The sequence below is a fragment of the Symphalangus syndactylus genome, chromosome 18 (assembly GCF_028878055.3).
Source record: "Symphalangus syndactylus isolate Jambi chromosome 18, NHGRI_mSymSyn1-v2.1_pri, whole genome shotgun sequence".
In the NCBI taxonomy this organism is placed as follows: Eukaryota; Metazoa; Chordata; class Mammalia; order Primates; family Hylobatidae; genus Symphalangus; species Symphalangus syndactylus.
Window position 1 is genome coordinate 71,299,342 of NC_072440.2, and position 14,510 is coordinate 71,313,851.

General features: G+C 42.7%; 1 long non-coding RNA gene across 1 annotated transcript; it reads left to right on the forward strand.

Moving 5' to 3' along the window:
* The first annotated feature begins 391 nt into the window (after window positions 1–391).
* LOC129468618 (uncharacterized) lies at window positions 392–2,691 on the forward strand. Its single transcript, XR_008652727.2, has 3 exons — window positions 392–595; window positions 2,022–2,151; window positions 2,600–2,691. It is a non-coding gene; the product is annotated as an uncharacterized lncRNA (long non-coding RNA).
* Window positions 2,692–14,510: the final 11,819 nt, after the last annotated feature.

The following is a 14,510-nucleotide window of genomic DNA, read 5'->3' on the forward strand; positions in this document are numbered from 1 at the left end:
TCACAACCAGAATAGTTCTAAGATTTATAAATTGTGTCTCAGTCCTTTCTACTATGAAGTTATCTTATTTTCCTGAGTAGCTAATGACATTTTAAACATTCAGGAAGCTGAAATTCACAGACACAAAGTAATTGAGGTTCAAAGCTTAGAAGAGTAGAGATTGGGCCAAAACAACCCAAGTTTGAATTACAGCTTCACCACTTATGGGCTGTGTGGGTTTGGACAATTCACTTGGCCCTTCCTAGAGTCTTCTTCCTCCATACTGCATGCCTCTGAGGGCATAGGTCTTATACCTCATTGCTGAACATGCCTGAACATTCTGAGGTCTTTGTGACATATCCTACTAGTCACCTAAAACATCCATTCCTCCTGCACTCCAAGTCCTTCTTGACCAATAGAATCCAATTTTGTGCAGGCACCAGGTAGGAAGCTTCACCACCATAAGCTCAGAATGAGTCATGATTGGTCTAAGCCAAAAGTGGAAATTGACTTCCTCTTTGACTGATACTGCTTTGGGGGTAGTTATATCAATTTCTGAACAATGAGATGAAAGAGGAAAGTTGCTGGAGACTACCTTGCTAAAAGACAACAAATGGTGGGTAGAGAATTATTTCTGCAGCTGCCCTCCTTCCTTCTTGCTTGGGTTGTGTCATTAATGTATTTGAAAAATACTTACTGAGTTCCCACTGTGTGCCAGAAACTAAAATAGGATCTCTAGAAAAGTAGTAAACAGAGCAGACAAAATCCCTACCCTAATGGAACTTATAATGGAGGAAGGTAGGTGATAAACTAGTTTCAAAAATTAACCTGTAGTGGTGAGAAGCAATATGAAGAAAAGTTAAGCAGAATGGGGAGATAGTGATGGAGTGCTGTTTTATACAACATGACCAGAGAAGACCTCTTTAATCGGGTTAACCTTGAGTAAAGAGTGAAAAGAAGTGAGGGAGCAGATATCTTGTGTAAGAAAATTCCAGGAGAGAGAGTAATAAGGGCAAAGTCCTTCAGGCAGTAGAATGATTGGCATCTTGGGGAAATTAGAAAGATATCAGAGTGACTGGAGCAGGGTGAGCTAGTGCCAAACTTTTGGACCATGACCCACAGTGAGAAATTTTATATTCTAACCCAGTACATACACACATGCCCTCACACACACTGAATTCAAAGTTTCACAGAAGAACCCACCTTTACTGTGTGTAATGCACTGTGATAGTGTCTCTTATATTTTTTATTTCATTAAAATGTCCTGGTCATTACTGTCTAAATTGACTGTATAACATTCTAGTAGGTCAGAACCCACAGTTATAATGAGCTTGGGTGAGAGTGATAGGAATTAAGATCAAAGAGGTAATGGGAGGCCAGAGAACAGGCTTTTTGGATTCTGCAAGCAAGCTGAATGAGTAGGGGGGCTATTAGAGCATTTAGAGTGAAGGAGCGATTTGCATTTAAAGAAAACGACTCTGATTGCTCTTCGGAGAATGTAATATAGTAGAGCAAAGGTGGAAATACAGAGAACAGTAAGATGCTATTTTGATAGCTCATGTAAGAGATGATGGGGGCTTAGACTATCATCTTAAAGGGGTAGGATGAGAGATACTAAGAAGTGGCCTGATATACTAGATTTATCTCAGAGATCCAACAGGATTTTCTGATGGCTTGGATGTAGGCTGATAAAGGTAAAGAAAAAAGGATGATTCCAATGTTTTAGACCTGAGCAACTGGAAGAACAGAGCTGCTGTTTAATGAGAAGAGTCAGACTGAGGACAAATTAGGCTTGGGAAAGGGAGTGAAACTTAAAGTTCAGTTTGGGACATGTGAACTTTGGAGACATCTCAGTGTAGATGTCAAAAAGTCAGTTTTTTATTCAGGTTTGAAATTTAATGCTGGAGAAATAGATTTTGATAGGTTTATAAGTGGTGTTTAAAGCTCTCCTGGATAATATTACCTAGGGGTTGTGGAGAAAATACAGTAAAATGATGCTTAAATCTTGAGCCTTGAGGCACATAAAATTTGGATGTTGACAGGTGAGGAGAAACCAGAAGAGAGGACAGAGATGGAGTGACCATAAAGGTGAAAGGGGGACCAAGAGTGAGCTGTGTCCTGGAAGCAAAGTCAGAAGGTGTTTCTCAAAGGATGGGTCATCCTGTGTATGAGGTGCTGTTGATGGATTGAGTAAGAGTAAGGGCTGAGAACTGTTGAATTAGGCAATGTGGCGGTCACTGGTGACTTTCAAAGAAGCGTTTCAGTGGGGTGGTGCAGGAAATGGCCAGATTGGATTGGGTTCCAGGAAGAATGGCAGGAGGTGGAGAGGCAGAGGGTATGGGAAATTATTTTAAAGAGTCTTGCTGTAAAGGGGAACAGAGAAATGGGATGGGAGCTGTTAAGTGAGAATGTCATACTTGCAGTGTGGCCGTTTCTTTCAATAACAATAGAGAGGCCAAGCAACCTTCAGAGACTTTGGACAGGGACCTTGTATCTATGGGGTGTGATTTCATTAAGTAAACAGTAACTATTACACTTTAAGCTATCAGTCAAGCAATCTATTACTTGCAGCCAAATGCATCTTAGCAGCAACTAAGTATATGTTTTCATCAAATTTCAGATTCCTGGCAATATGGGAGTGCAGTTTGAAGTGTGGGCATTGGAGTGAGTTCCTGAGGGGCTGCTTACCAGCTGTGTGTGTTCCAGGGGGAGTTATTTAACATATGGAAACCTCAGTTTCATCATCTAAACAATTGGTATTACAATTGTTTTGAATCCATGGGTGTTATGGTCTGAATGTGTCCCCCAGTATTCCTGTGTTGGAAACTTAATCCCTAATTCAACAGCATTGATTTTTGAGGCTGTTTGGGAGGTGTTTAGGTCATGAGGGCTAAGCCCCCATGAATAGACTAATGTCATTATAAAAAGAGAGGGGGTGGATTCACTCTCTCTTGCTCTTCCAGCTTCAGCATGTGAGGATACAATAAGAAGGCCTACGCCAGATACCACTGGCTCGATCTTGGATTTCCCAGACTCCAGAACAGTGAGAGAATAAATTTCTGTACTTTATAAACTGCCAAGTCTCCAGTATTATGTGATAGCAGCACAAAACAGACTAAGACATTAGGGTTAATTAGTGGAGGAAATGAGATAATCCATAGAAGCACTTAACATAGTGCATTGGACATTGTAATTGTTTAATAAATATAAGTAATTAGCATTACTTTCCATACTCTGATTTTGTAGCTTTGAACCTTCATTCAGCCACCTCTGGTTTTAAAAAAAACCCCTTCTGTAACCTAGTCTTTGAAAACCTACAAAAGCTCGACTACCCCATCATCCCCAGTAGACCAGAGACCTCCACAAAAAAGCGACTTTGCATAAACCTCTAGATTAGGGATCAGGGCCCAGAAGAGGAACTGCTGAGCTCTGAGTCCTGGACTTTTTTCCTACTAGAACAATAGGGCAGCCCAGTTCTTCTCACAGCTGTCTCTCCCTCCCTCCCCTGGTCTGCCCTCCTTTTGATAGAGTTATTCAGTTGTTCATCATGCCACAGTAGTCATCAGAATATCTGAGTTCTCTGTGAGCCTCCTAAGTGTATTTACTGCTGAGCCATGCTGCCTCAGAACAATTAAATCAAATGACAATTGTCAAAAATGTTGGCAGTTTTCTGGCTTGTGAATGCCAGATTCCACTCCCTTTGTAGGTTGGCACCTGGAAAAAATAATGACCTGCCTGGCTCCCTGCCTCATATTTCTCTGATCTCCTGCAGCACAGGCCATTTAGTCCCCAAAGCAGGCCTGGCTTGCCTCAGGCTCTGAAACTAACCAGCTTCTTAATCAGAAAGGGAAAAAAAAAATCCTTGGATATATAACCTGCCTGAGGATCTTATCATGACCTGTACTCCAGTCTCATAGGGAGCCAGTCTTCTGTTTCTTCTGGTCCAGGAATTCTGGTTCTTATTTCCAGCTTGACTCTGTGTCGTCATCCTAATCCTGAATCTCTTCTCAGCTTTTCCATTCTTCTTTCTGCAGCTGGGGCTGTCTGACTTTTATATTAGGCTCAGACTTTCTCTTATCTTGATCTGAGCTAGGAAAGGCGTCAGATTCTTTGAGTCTAGGCATTGCTTTAGAGACTTTATGTGTTTTATTCCTTTTATTTACCATGTCAATTATCTGAGGAAGGTCAAGGTAGATAGGACCAACGACCTTCCTGAGGCCACACAAATAGAGGGCTTCTGTGAGCACAACTGTAGGTTTTTAGGGTATAAGGTGCACCCACAGGGTTCGACTCTCCCTCCTTTGCTTTCCTTTTCCTCTTCACTCAGGCATTCTTCATCTGATAGGTAAATTCTGGAAATCTGATTCCTCTTGGTGTACCAGACGTAAGGATAACTATATGTACAAGGGCAGCCCTAAGATAATGACAATTTCTCCCTCCCTCCCTCTCCCTCCCTCTCCCTCCCTCCCTCTCCCTCCCTCTCCCTCCCTCCCTCTCCCTCCCTCTCCCTCCCTCTCCCTCCCTCTCCATCTCTCTCCATCTCTCTCCCTCTCTTTCTGTCCTTCTCTGTCTCTCTTATTCAAACTTAAATGTTGTCATCCTTTCAGTCATGAGCAGAACAGCCATCTGGTGGTAACTGGGGTTTTGGTGTACAGAATTGGAGTGGATCCCTCTTTCCAAGCCTTCAGGTGAATTTTGCTTTCTTTTCTGTTAAATTTACCAGAGAGCTCTTCATGTGGCTTTTGGGTAGAAGCTCAACTAGTAATAAAATTTTGCTGAGTTTTCCCATTTGTCATTGTCCCTTGTGAGTATCTCTTCCTTGGGAAGAAGCCAACATGGCTCAATCTGAGTATTCGTTGGGTTTCAAAGACCAAAACCTTATGATGAATCCCTGAACAACATGTATGTTAGGCTTCAAACCCAGTGCTCGGAATGTACAAAACTAAGTATGACACAAGGCATTAAATGCAGTAATAAAGGCCTTTTCCACCACCTGACAAAGCCCCAGTCCCAAGTTCTGAAGGGATCTCCTATGTATGATAAAATGCTAAGCATTTGCTCAAACATGCTTTAATCTCTGAAAGAAAATTCTGTCTGCAAACTTCCTCTGGATATTTGACAATGGCTTCAAATTTCTTACGTTTGGCTAAGTAAAATACCATTGCTTCAAAAATGGGAAATACAAGTGCTTTTCAAAGGAATGTACTATATAAGAAGTGTTCTTTCTATTTTTTTTTTTTTAAATTCTAACAGTTGACTTTTAATATCCAATGTTTGAATTTGTAGTTAGGGATTTTTATGTTAGGGATTTGAATTTGTAGTTAGGGATTGATTCAATGTTTGAATTTGTAGTTAGGGATTTCTATGATTTGTATGTTAGGCCAATACATTTCTGTAGCAGGAAAGAAAAGACAGAGCTTGGGTTTATTAAAAGAACAATAAAATATCTTTGAGAAGTTGTTCTGTGTTGGGTTGGTTGTATGGAGAAAGAGGAAGCCATAAATTTGAAAGAGGTTATGCTGCGTCTTAAAGACATCTGCCTTTGCACAGCCTGAGGAATTGGCCATCCATACTGAGATTCCCTTGCAGATTTGCCTCTGAGCTCACCCTCCACAATGCTCATGTTGATTTATCCAATCCACCATTCCTGTGCACTCCATGACACCCTGAGCACTTGTTTTTCTGCACCCCATCCATCAAACTCAGTTTCCTAAGGGATTTAGGATAAACTCTGTCCCAGCCAGATGCTCATCCTAATTCTAGGATGGAGATTCTGGCCTGAGTCCAGATCCTGCTGCCTTTCATAGACTAGAAAAGAAAGTACCGTGGGAAGAATATAGGGTGTGGAGGAAGATTTTAGTTGTATCTCTGCCCTTCCAGTCCATGATTTTGAGTAGGGGATTATTTACAGTAATATTAGGTGCCATAACAAGTACAGCTCCCAAACCCCAAATCCAAATGACTTAGTAGATGCAGTAGACACTGATTTCATGTTCATGGAACAGTTTGCTCTTTGTGCTCCCTGTTATTGAGTGGTCTCCTATGTTGTGATTCAGGGACTCAGGCTCTGCCCATTTTTGGAGCTCCATCCTCTCCTGTACCCTATACCCTAGTCCTCTTCAGCCTGCATATGGGTAAATAGAGGATGGAAAAGGCATAACCACATCTTAACCAACTCGACCTAGAGGTGACACACATTCCATCAGCAAGAGCATGTCACAGGGCCCCAATGAGATGGCAGGTAAACTTGAAATGTTATCTTTGGCTGTTCACTTAAGCAACCTATTGAGGAGATAACACCAATCTTTGGTGAGTATTTGGATCTCTCTAATAGTCTCTAAACCTCCATTTTCTTTTCTTTTCTTTTCTTTTCTTTTCTTTTCTTTTCTTTTCTTTCTTTCCTTCCTTCATTCCTTCATTCCTTTTCCTTTTCCTTCCTTTCTCTTCCTTTCTTTCCCCTCCCTCCCTCCCTTCCTTCCTCCTTCCTCCCTTCCTCCCTTCCTCCCTTCCTCCCTTCCTTCCTCCCTTCCTTCCTTCCTCCCTTCCTTCCTCCCTTCCTTCTTTCCTTCCTTCCTTCCTTCCTTCCTTCCTTCCTTCCTTCCTTCCTTCCTTCCTTCCTTCCTTCAGATGGAGTCTCACTCTGTCGCCCAGGCTGGAGTGCAATGATGTGATCTTGGCTCACTGCAACTTCCACCTCCTGGGTTCAAGTGATTCTCCTGTCTCAGCCTCCCTGATAGCTGAGATTACAGGTGCCCGCCACCACATGCAGCTAATTTTTGTATTTTTAGTAGAGATGAGATTTCATCATGTTGGTCAGGCTGGTCTCAAAACTCCTGACCTCAGGTGATCCACCCTCCTTGGCCTTCCAAAGTGCTGGGATTATAGGCATGAGCCACCCTGCCCAGCCTAGGCCTCCATTTTCTTACCTGAGAAATTTGAAATACATTATTCAAGGTCACACAGTTGGTAAATGATGAAGTTAAGAATAAAAGCAATATATCTCAGCTCCCATTCCACTTTGTTCCTACTGCACCTCACAACATCGTCATAACTAATAGATGCTTAGAAAAGACAATTGTGAGTTGACCAACATCCAGCTCTTTTTATGGAAAACAAAAGATAATGGAGTTTCATAGTTGGTTGAATGGTAGCTTCCTCAAATTCATATCCATCCAGAATCTTAAAATATGACCTTTCTTGGAACTAGGGTCTTTGCAGATATATTTAATTAAGGTGAGGTCGTCCTGGGTTTAGGGTAGGCCCATATCTCTGGTGACTGGTATCCTTGTAAGAAGAGGAGAGAACTCAGAGGGAAGAAGGCCACATCAAGACAGAAACAGGGGTTAGAGTCATGTTGTCACAAGCCAGGAAATTCCAGGACCCACAATAAGTTGGAAGAGGCAGGAAAAAAAATCTCCTCCTCCAGAGCCTTCAGAGGGAGTATGACCAGAAGGTTTCCAGAAGTTGCAGATAGCACATCTCTGCCATATTCAGCCACCAAGTTTGTGCTAATTTGTTGTATCAGCCATAGGAAACTAATACCAGCTCTCCCCAGAAACAACTGGGGGAATCTTCCACCTCACTCAATGGAGAGTGGGGAAAAGGGATTCTCTAAAGCAGAAGGCTTTGTCCTCTGGCCAAGAAAGAACAGCGTATATGCTCAATCTGTGATAATTCCTGTCTATTCCGTGAACCTCAGAATCAAATGAGGAGTTGGCTTTAGTAGGCACCACAGATTTGAGAGCGAATCCATTCTTTAGGCCTTGGATCCAGCATCTTCAGCATGTCTTTTGTACTATAGCACTTCTACAGTAGCTGAAATCACACACCCTTGGGGTCAGACCTGAGTTCCAATCCCAGTTCTGTCATCAGCTGTCTATGTGACCTGGGTCAGCCAGTTAATTCCCTCACAAAGTCACACAAAATCTACCCCTTCCTTGTAGAATTAAATAATGCAAAATGCATGCAAAGTAGCATTCATAGTGTTAGTTCACAGTAGGCACTCAAATGAATGAAAACTACTAGCCTCTTTTCTGTCCTTACCACTTATCTGGGACCCAGAGTTTAGCTCTAAGTTTGCTCACTGCCTATTTTCAATAGATTCTGGATTGTAAACTCCATATAGTGAAGGAATGTGTCTATCTAGGTCACGGTTATATCTGTAGCACCTGACAATATTGGTAGGATAAATAATTGAATTTGCCTTGTCCCTGGTCTAAGTTCTTTAAGAGTAGGGGCCTCATTCTTTTATTTATTTTGTATTCTCTACAGGGCTTTCTCAGGTCTGGACAAAAAATATGCTCACTGAGGATTACTTTGATTGAATTATAATGAGCATAAGTGAGAATGGAAGAAAAGGCCTTTGGGTCCAAAAAGAGAAGAGCTCGAGACGAATGCATTTTGGGTGTTTTAATTGTTGAGGACTGCTGGTTCCCAGAATCAGAGCGCTTCATTATCTTTTTAACTTGTACATATACAGATTTATGAGAGTCTGTTTCAAGGAATGTATTCAGGATCATTGATTCCAATGAGACTGTGAAACACAAAACCATTTTCTCTTTGGAAGAACAGATTAAAAGGTCAGTGCTTTTAAAGTCAGTAAAATAATACTTCTCTCTCTTTTTGTTTGTCTGTCTCTCTCCTTTTTCTTTTTGAAAACTCTCTGGGAGGAAGAGTCCCAGAACTTGAAATTCACTGGGACAGTATGAGCATTGCAGCATGCACTGTCCCCAGAATCTCCAGCTCTGATTCCCTCTCCCCTGGATTTCCTGCTAGTCACCCCATGTCTGTCCTTCCCACTGGGACACATGCTCCTGTCCACCCTATGTGCCCCACTGGCTACTGTGGAAAAGTCTGCAGTGTAAGGGGGCTGCTGACTGACAGCCATTAGTAGGGAGAGGATTGAAGCTCCCTCATGGGGCTAAACAAGCAGATCTGGGAGTAGTGAAAGTATCTGAGTTGGTGTGAATTGAGATTTGTCTCAATAGCACTTTCCTAGCTTCAAAAGAATAATACATTAGAAACCATGAGATGCTGAACATTTTACACCACCTCTTTCACTTAATCCTCATAATCAGCTACTCAATTAGGTACCATCACTATTACCATTCTTAGCTTTACAGGTGGGAACCTGGAGCTCAGAGAGGGTAAGGAACATGTTCAATGTTGCACAGAGCAGAAAGGCAAAGACAGACCTTGAGCCTAAGTGTTGCTGTACTGTGGTCCCTGAGAAGAAAAATAGGGCACCTCGTTGCCCCAGAGGGCTGAATACAAATGTTTTCACATCGAATGCAATGGTTAAAGTGAAGAAATAAAAGAGATTGCCATCAGAGTGTCCCAATAGCAGTGGAGTAAGGAATAAATCACCCCCAGTCATTGGGGATTTGGCTAATAATTTCACCTCTTTACTTCCTCATTGACCACAAGGTTGCTCTAAGATGTCCCCATTTGAAGTTAAACACATTTGCCATTAACTATCTTTAGGGTCTTCCCCTCAGCTCTCTGGTTCCTACATCTGAAGCCACTTTGACCTCATATATGACTGCAATAAAGGGAGATTCAAACAGTCAAATTTGAAACTTCAGGAAACTCAGCTGCAAGGTTTTCTCTCATACCAGCTTGGAGTTAAAGTTCTGGGACACTGACTTCTAACTGAGTCTTCTTAGTCTTAGTTGTCCCAGCAAAGTTGCCCATGATACGATTTAAATAATTCTGGGATGAGATCCTCAAACAATTGATTTTGGCTGTCTTTGCTGATGTTTTTTCAGCTGGGTCAAGACTCCTCACTGGCTACATCCAAATCCCTCTGCAAGCTATCAGTTCTTCTTCCCTACAGTCCAGAATGTAGAGTAAGGACTCAGCCCATTCTATGAGAGGGAGCTGACCTTACTTCAGGCTGTTAAGATCTGAAATACAGCTTTAGTGTTAAAATAGAACAGACCTCTTGAGTCTTGTCTGGGTTAGAACTGTTTAAGCTTATTTTAGGGAAAAGACATAGCCCCGCTCGTCTTGCCAGAGATCTCTGCATTGGAAGTTTCACCCCAAGTCTCAGCTCATGAAATCAAGGGCTACTTTGCCTTTGATTTTCTGGGCATTGTCCTGTGCATATTTCTCCATCGAGGGCTTAGCAAAATGATTATTGATCATGAGCAAGAATTAGAAAGTCAGCATGAGACAGAATTAAGAACATGAGTTCTGGAGCTGGGCCATCTAGGTATAAATCCCCTAGTGTTATCACTCATTGACTGTGTGATCTCAGTTTTTTCGTATGTAAAATGCAGATAATATGAGTATCTACCTCATAGAATACTAATACCTTTTGCATGTTTTTTTTTGTGAGGATTAGGTGAGTTATTTATGTAAAATGTATTTAGAGGAGGGTTTGGCACATGGTAAATAGTCAGCAAATATTAACAGATTATTACTGTGGGCATGATGTAATTTCTAAGATGGGCCTCAATTCAAATTTGACCTGATTAATAACTTGTTTGCACTCGTGTGCTGTGTAACATTTACTGAGTAATTTATCCTCTCTGAGCCCCCAGTTCTCCTCACTTACAAAATGAGGCTAAATGTCACTCCCTTGCTGCACTTTCTGCCTTTCGTCATGCCTTTGAGTTTGTTCTTCATTATCTTCCCTCCTAGCTAAACTGTGCCTTCAGGATATCCCGAGAGTGACCCTGTAAACAACAACAACCACAAAAAAAAAAAGAAAGAAAAAAACCAAAAAACCCTGTGCCTGCAGGAAATACTAAGCTGACACCACAGTGTGAAGCTCCCAACTTCCTCTCCCAGACTTCTTTATGTCAGAGATGTGTGAACCAGAGCAACTCCATCTTGAATAGGAGCTGGGTAAAATAAGGCTGAGACCTACTGGGCTACATTCCCAGACAGTTAAGGCATTCTAAGTCACAGGATAAGATACGAGGTTGGCACAAGATACAGGTAATAAAGACCTTGCTGATAAAACAGGTTGCAGTAAAGAAGCTGACTCTAACCCACTGAAACCAAGATGGCAATGAGAGTGACCTCTGGCCGTCCTCACTGCTATACTCTCATCAGTGCCATGGCAGTTTACAACTGCCATGACAACATCAGGAAGTTACCGTATATGGTCTAAAAAGGGGAGACATGAATAATCCACTCCTTGTTTAGCATATACTCCAGAAATAACCATGGGCAACCAGCTGCCCTCAGGGCTGCTCTGTCTATGGAGTAGCCATTCTTTTATTCCTTCACTTTTCCTGATAAACCTCTTTTCACTTTACTTTATGGACTTGCCTTGAATTCTTTCTTGCATGAGATTCAGGAACTGTCTCTTTGGGTTTTGGATTGGGACCCCTTCCCTGTAACATACGCTGGCCTCTCCCTGTACGCCCTGGGAAAGGCCTTGCAGATGATGGTGAGAAGTTCTTGGTTTATTTTAGGGGCCTCCTAACCTAACACTATGTGAGCTGTTGGTGGTGAAGACTGGTAAGATAAAGAACCTTCATGGGTGGTAGGAAGAGATAAGATGTTTAGAAATAGGAGTCAGGGGCCAGGCATGGTGGCTCACACCTGTAATCCCAGCACTTTGGGAGGTCGAGGTGGGCAGATCACGAGGTCAAGAGATCAAGACCATCCTGGCCAACATGGTGAAATCTTGTCTCTACCAAAAATACAAAAATTAGCTGGGCGTGATGGCACATGCCTGTAGTCCCAGCTACTTGGGAGGCTGAGGCAGGAGAATTGCTTGAACCTGGGAGGCGGAGGTTGCAGTGAGCTGAGATCGTGTCACTGCACTCCAGCCTGGTGACAGAGTGAGACCCCATCTCAAAAGGAGTGGGAGGGAGACAATGAAGGCTGAGAGGAGAAAGGGCTGTTGGATGAAGGAGGGGGCATTTGCCTTTTATCCATGCATCTCTCCAAGTATGTGACAGTGTTCCTTACTACCCCCAACACTGGTCACTGGTTTTGCTTCTATGTCTTTACGCCATTTGAAAGGGAGATGCTGGTATCTAGTAGAAATATCTGGAGCCCTTTTGTTTCCAAGATCAATCATACATTGTCATGCATCTTTGGCTGAGATAACAGGTGATGTCACCAACGGGCATTCCAGGAAAGCTGAGTGCAGCTAGTGAAGGCAGCCAGCCTGCCTTCATTATGAGAGGAGAGCTCTGGCCTCCAACAGCTGAGGCATCCTGGTTGGTCAGTCTTACTTTCTTTTCTTGCCCATTTCATTTTTCAAGAGATCCCATTCTGAGATCTAGTGTTACGATCTTAAAGAGAGGGAGCCCTGCTGACTAAGAAGTGGTAGCCTTTGAGTCAGGGTGTCACGGCATTTCTGGAGCCACACCGAAACTCTTACCCTGGCTCAGTTCCTACTATGGAGTCCTCAGGATTCCAACCCTCCCAGATCCCTCTATCCTCCTCTTCAGGAGTCCATGGAGCAGCTCATAGGGACTTATCGATGGCTGGGCCCATCATTCCCTCCCATCTCCTGGCACCTACTATTCCTCCGTACTTGATACAAGACACCAGGTGGCTTCTCTAGTTGAAGGGTCACCCTCTCTCTACCTCCCTGCCTCTTGGTTGCTGAAGTGAGATAATGCTCTACCTCCTTAACATCTATCTTCTGCTCCAAGTGAATACCTGGGGATTCACCTTCCATTATACCTGCATTGCCTTCTCACTAGGTTATGAAGATTTAGTACCTACCAAAAGACTCAGCAGTGTGGCTATTGCATATGAACATCTTCTTGGATCATTGACCTGCTACCTATCACACCATCCTGTTCTCTAGGACTTTGCCTCCAAGCCATTAATTGTATACATACCAGGCTCGATTCTGGCTTTTCCTTGACCCTCATTCATTTTGACCCTCTTGCAACAAGCTTCTATGAGATAAGTCTCAAATTTGTCTTCCTGAGATACCAACTGAGAGTTTATATAGTGTCTATGGTGTGAGGTACCTAGGTGCAATTTCCATGAAACCAGGGACCATGTTTATTTGTTCACTGCCGTATCCAGGTCCTTAGCAGAGTGTCTGGCACCTGATATGATCTCTGCAAATATATACTGAGTAAACTAAGTATTTTCCAAGATGTTCTCCATTTTAATTATCCAGTGGACTCATTCTTATCTTACAGTATTTGAGCTAAGCCTCATCTCTTCCTGGAAGCCTGCTCTCTCCCAAGTCTGATTAAGGTGCTCATCCTCTAAGCTTTCACAGTAAACTCGAAGTAACATGTGCGTGCCTCTGGCATGGCACTTAACTCAAAGTACATAATAATTTATTTACATGTCTGTCTTGTGTGAGCGCCTTCAAAGCAGAAACAATCTTTCATTTGTCATGTTTGATAAATGAAAAATAGTGAATTAATGAGTGGCCTTGGTCCCTCATCACACCACATGTTTAATCGTTTTTTTTTTTTTTTTTTGCTCAGAGTCTGGAACATTTGAATAGGCAGTGGGTCCATAGTTTAGGCTGGCATTCTAAGACTCCAACTCATAATATACATAATTTCCACTATATTAGCTGGGACCTTAACTTGCTTTGAAATCAGATAGGGCCAGGTGGAGAGGGTCCAGAGTACCTGTAGATGGAACCTCTTGACTTCCACCCGTCAGAGCAGCCTGGTCAGTCCTAATGATTGTACAGCTGCCAGTGAGGAGTTTCAGTGACTTGGCATCCAAGAGATTTTGCTCCTAGGCTTATGTCTGGGCCTTTGAATAGTTGATGTGACCAAGACGTTTCTTTGTATCTTAGTTCCTAGCTGTGACACAGTATTTTGTCTGTGGAAAGGGTACCCATTTTTTTTCCTGCATGAAATTCATTAAAAAACGTAATCCTAATATAAAACCTGTTCTTGTGAAGCAGGTCCTCGCTACCTTCTTTCTGGGCACCCAGCTGCTGACCATAACTATGGCCTGGATTTTTGCATGGCCCGCCATGCCGGCTGCCCCATTGGGATTAATGACCTGTCAGAAAATTGGCCCAAGCTCACCTCTGGAAAGAGTCCCTTTCAGCTGGACCTGAGCCTGGTAGATCTAGTCCTCTTTTCTGTCATTTATCAGCTTGGTAGAGAGAAGGAGAAATAAATTTTGCATTTGGTGAAAGAAGAGGAAATATCTGCTTGTTCTCAATGGTCTTGATGTCAGCATTGCTAGGTCAGGACATTCTGAAGAGGGGAGCACCCAGCCTTGTCATTTCCCTCATCATTGGGACAAGATGAACAATACTTTGTGTTTCTAAGGAGCACTATTTTTTCCTCAACATTCTCTTGGCTTTTTTTCCCCTCATGTTCATACTCAGAACTGCCTTGAAGAAAAGGAATGGACAAGTGGCTTTATTGTAAAAATGTGATGCAGTGGTCACGTTGTACTGTTTTTCCTACTTCTTTCCTCTGATAATGTGTGTTTTTCTTCTGACACACGCTGTTCTCTCCTTCCTTCTCCTCACTGTGTTCTGTCTTTCTAATCCATTTTATGCCACTCCACTCCTCTCCATGCCACTCCACCCCATCCCATCCCATCCCACTCCGTATTAAGGC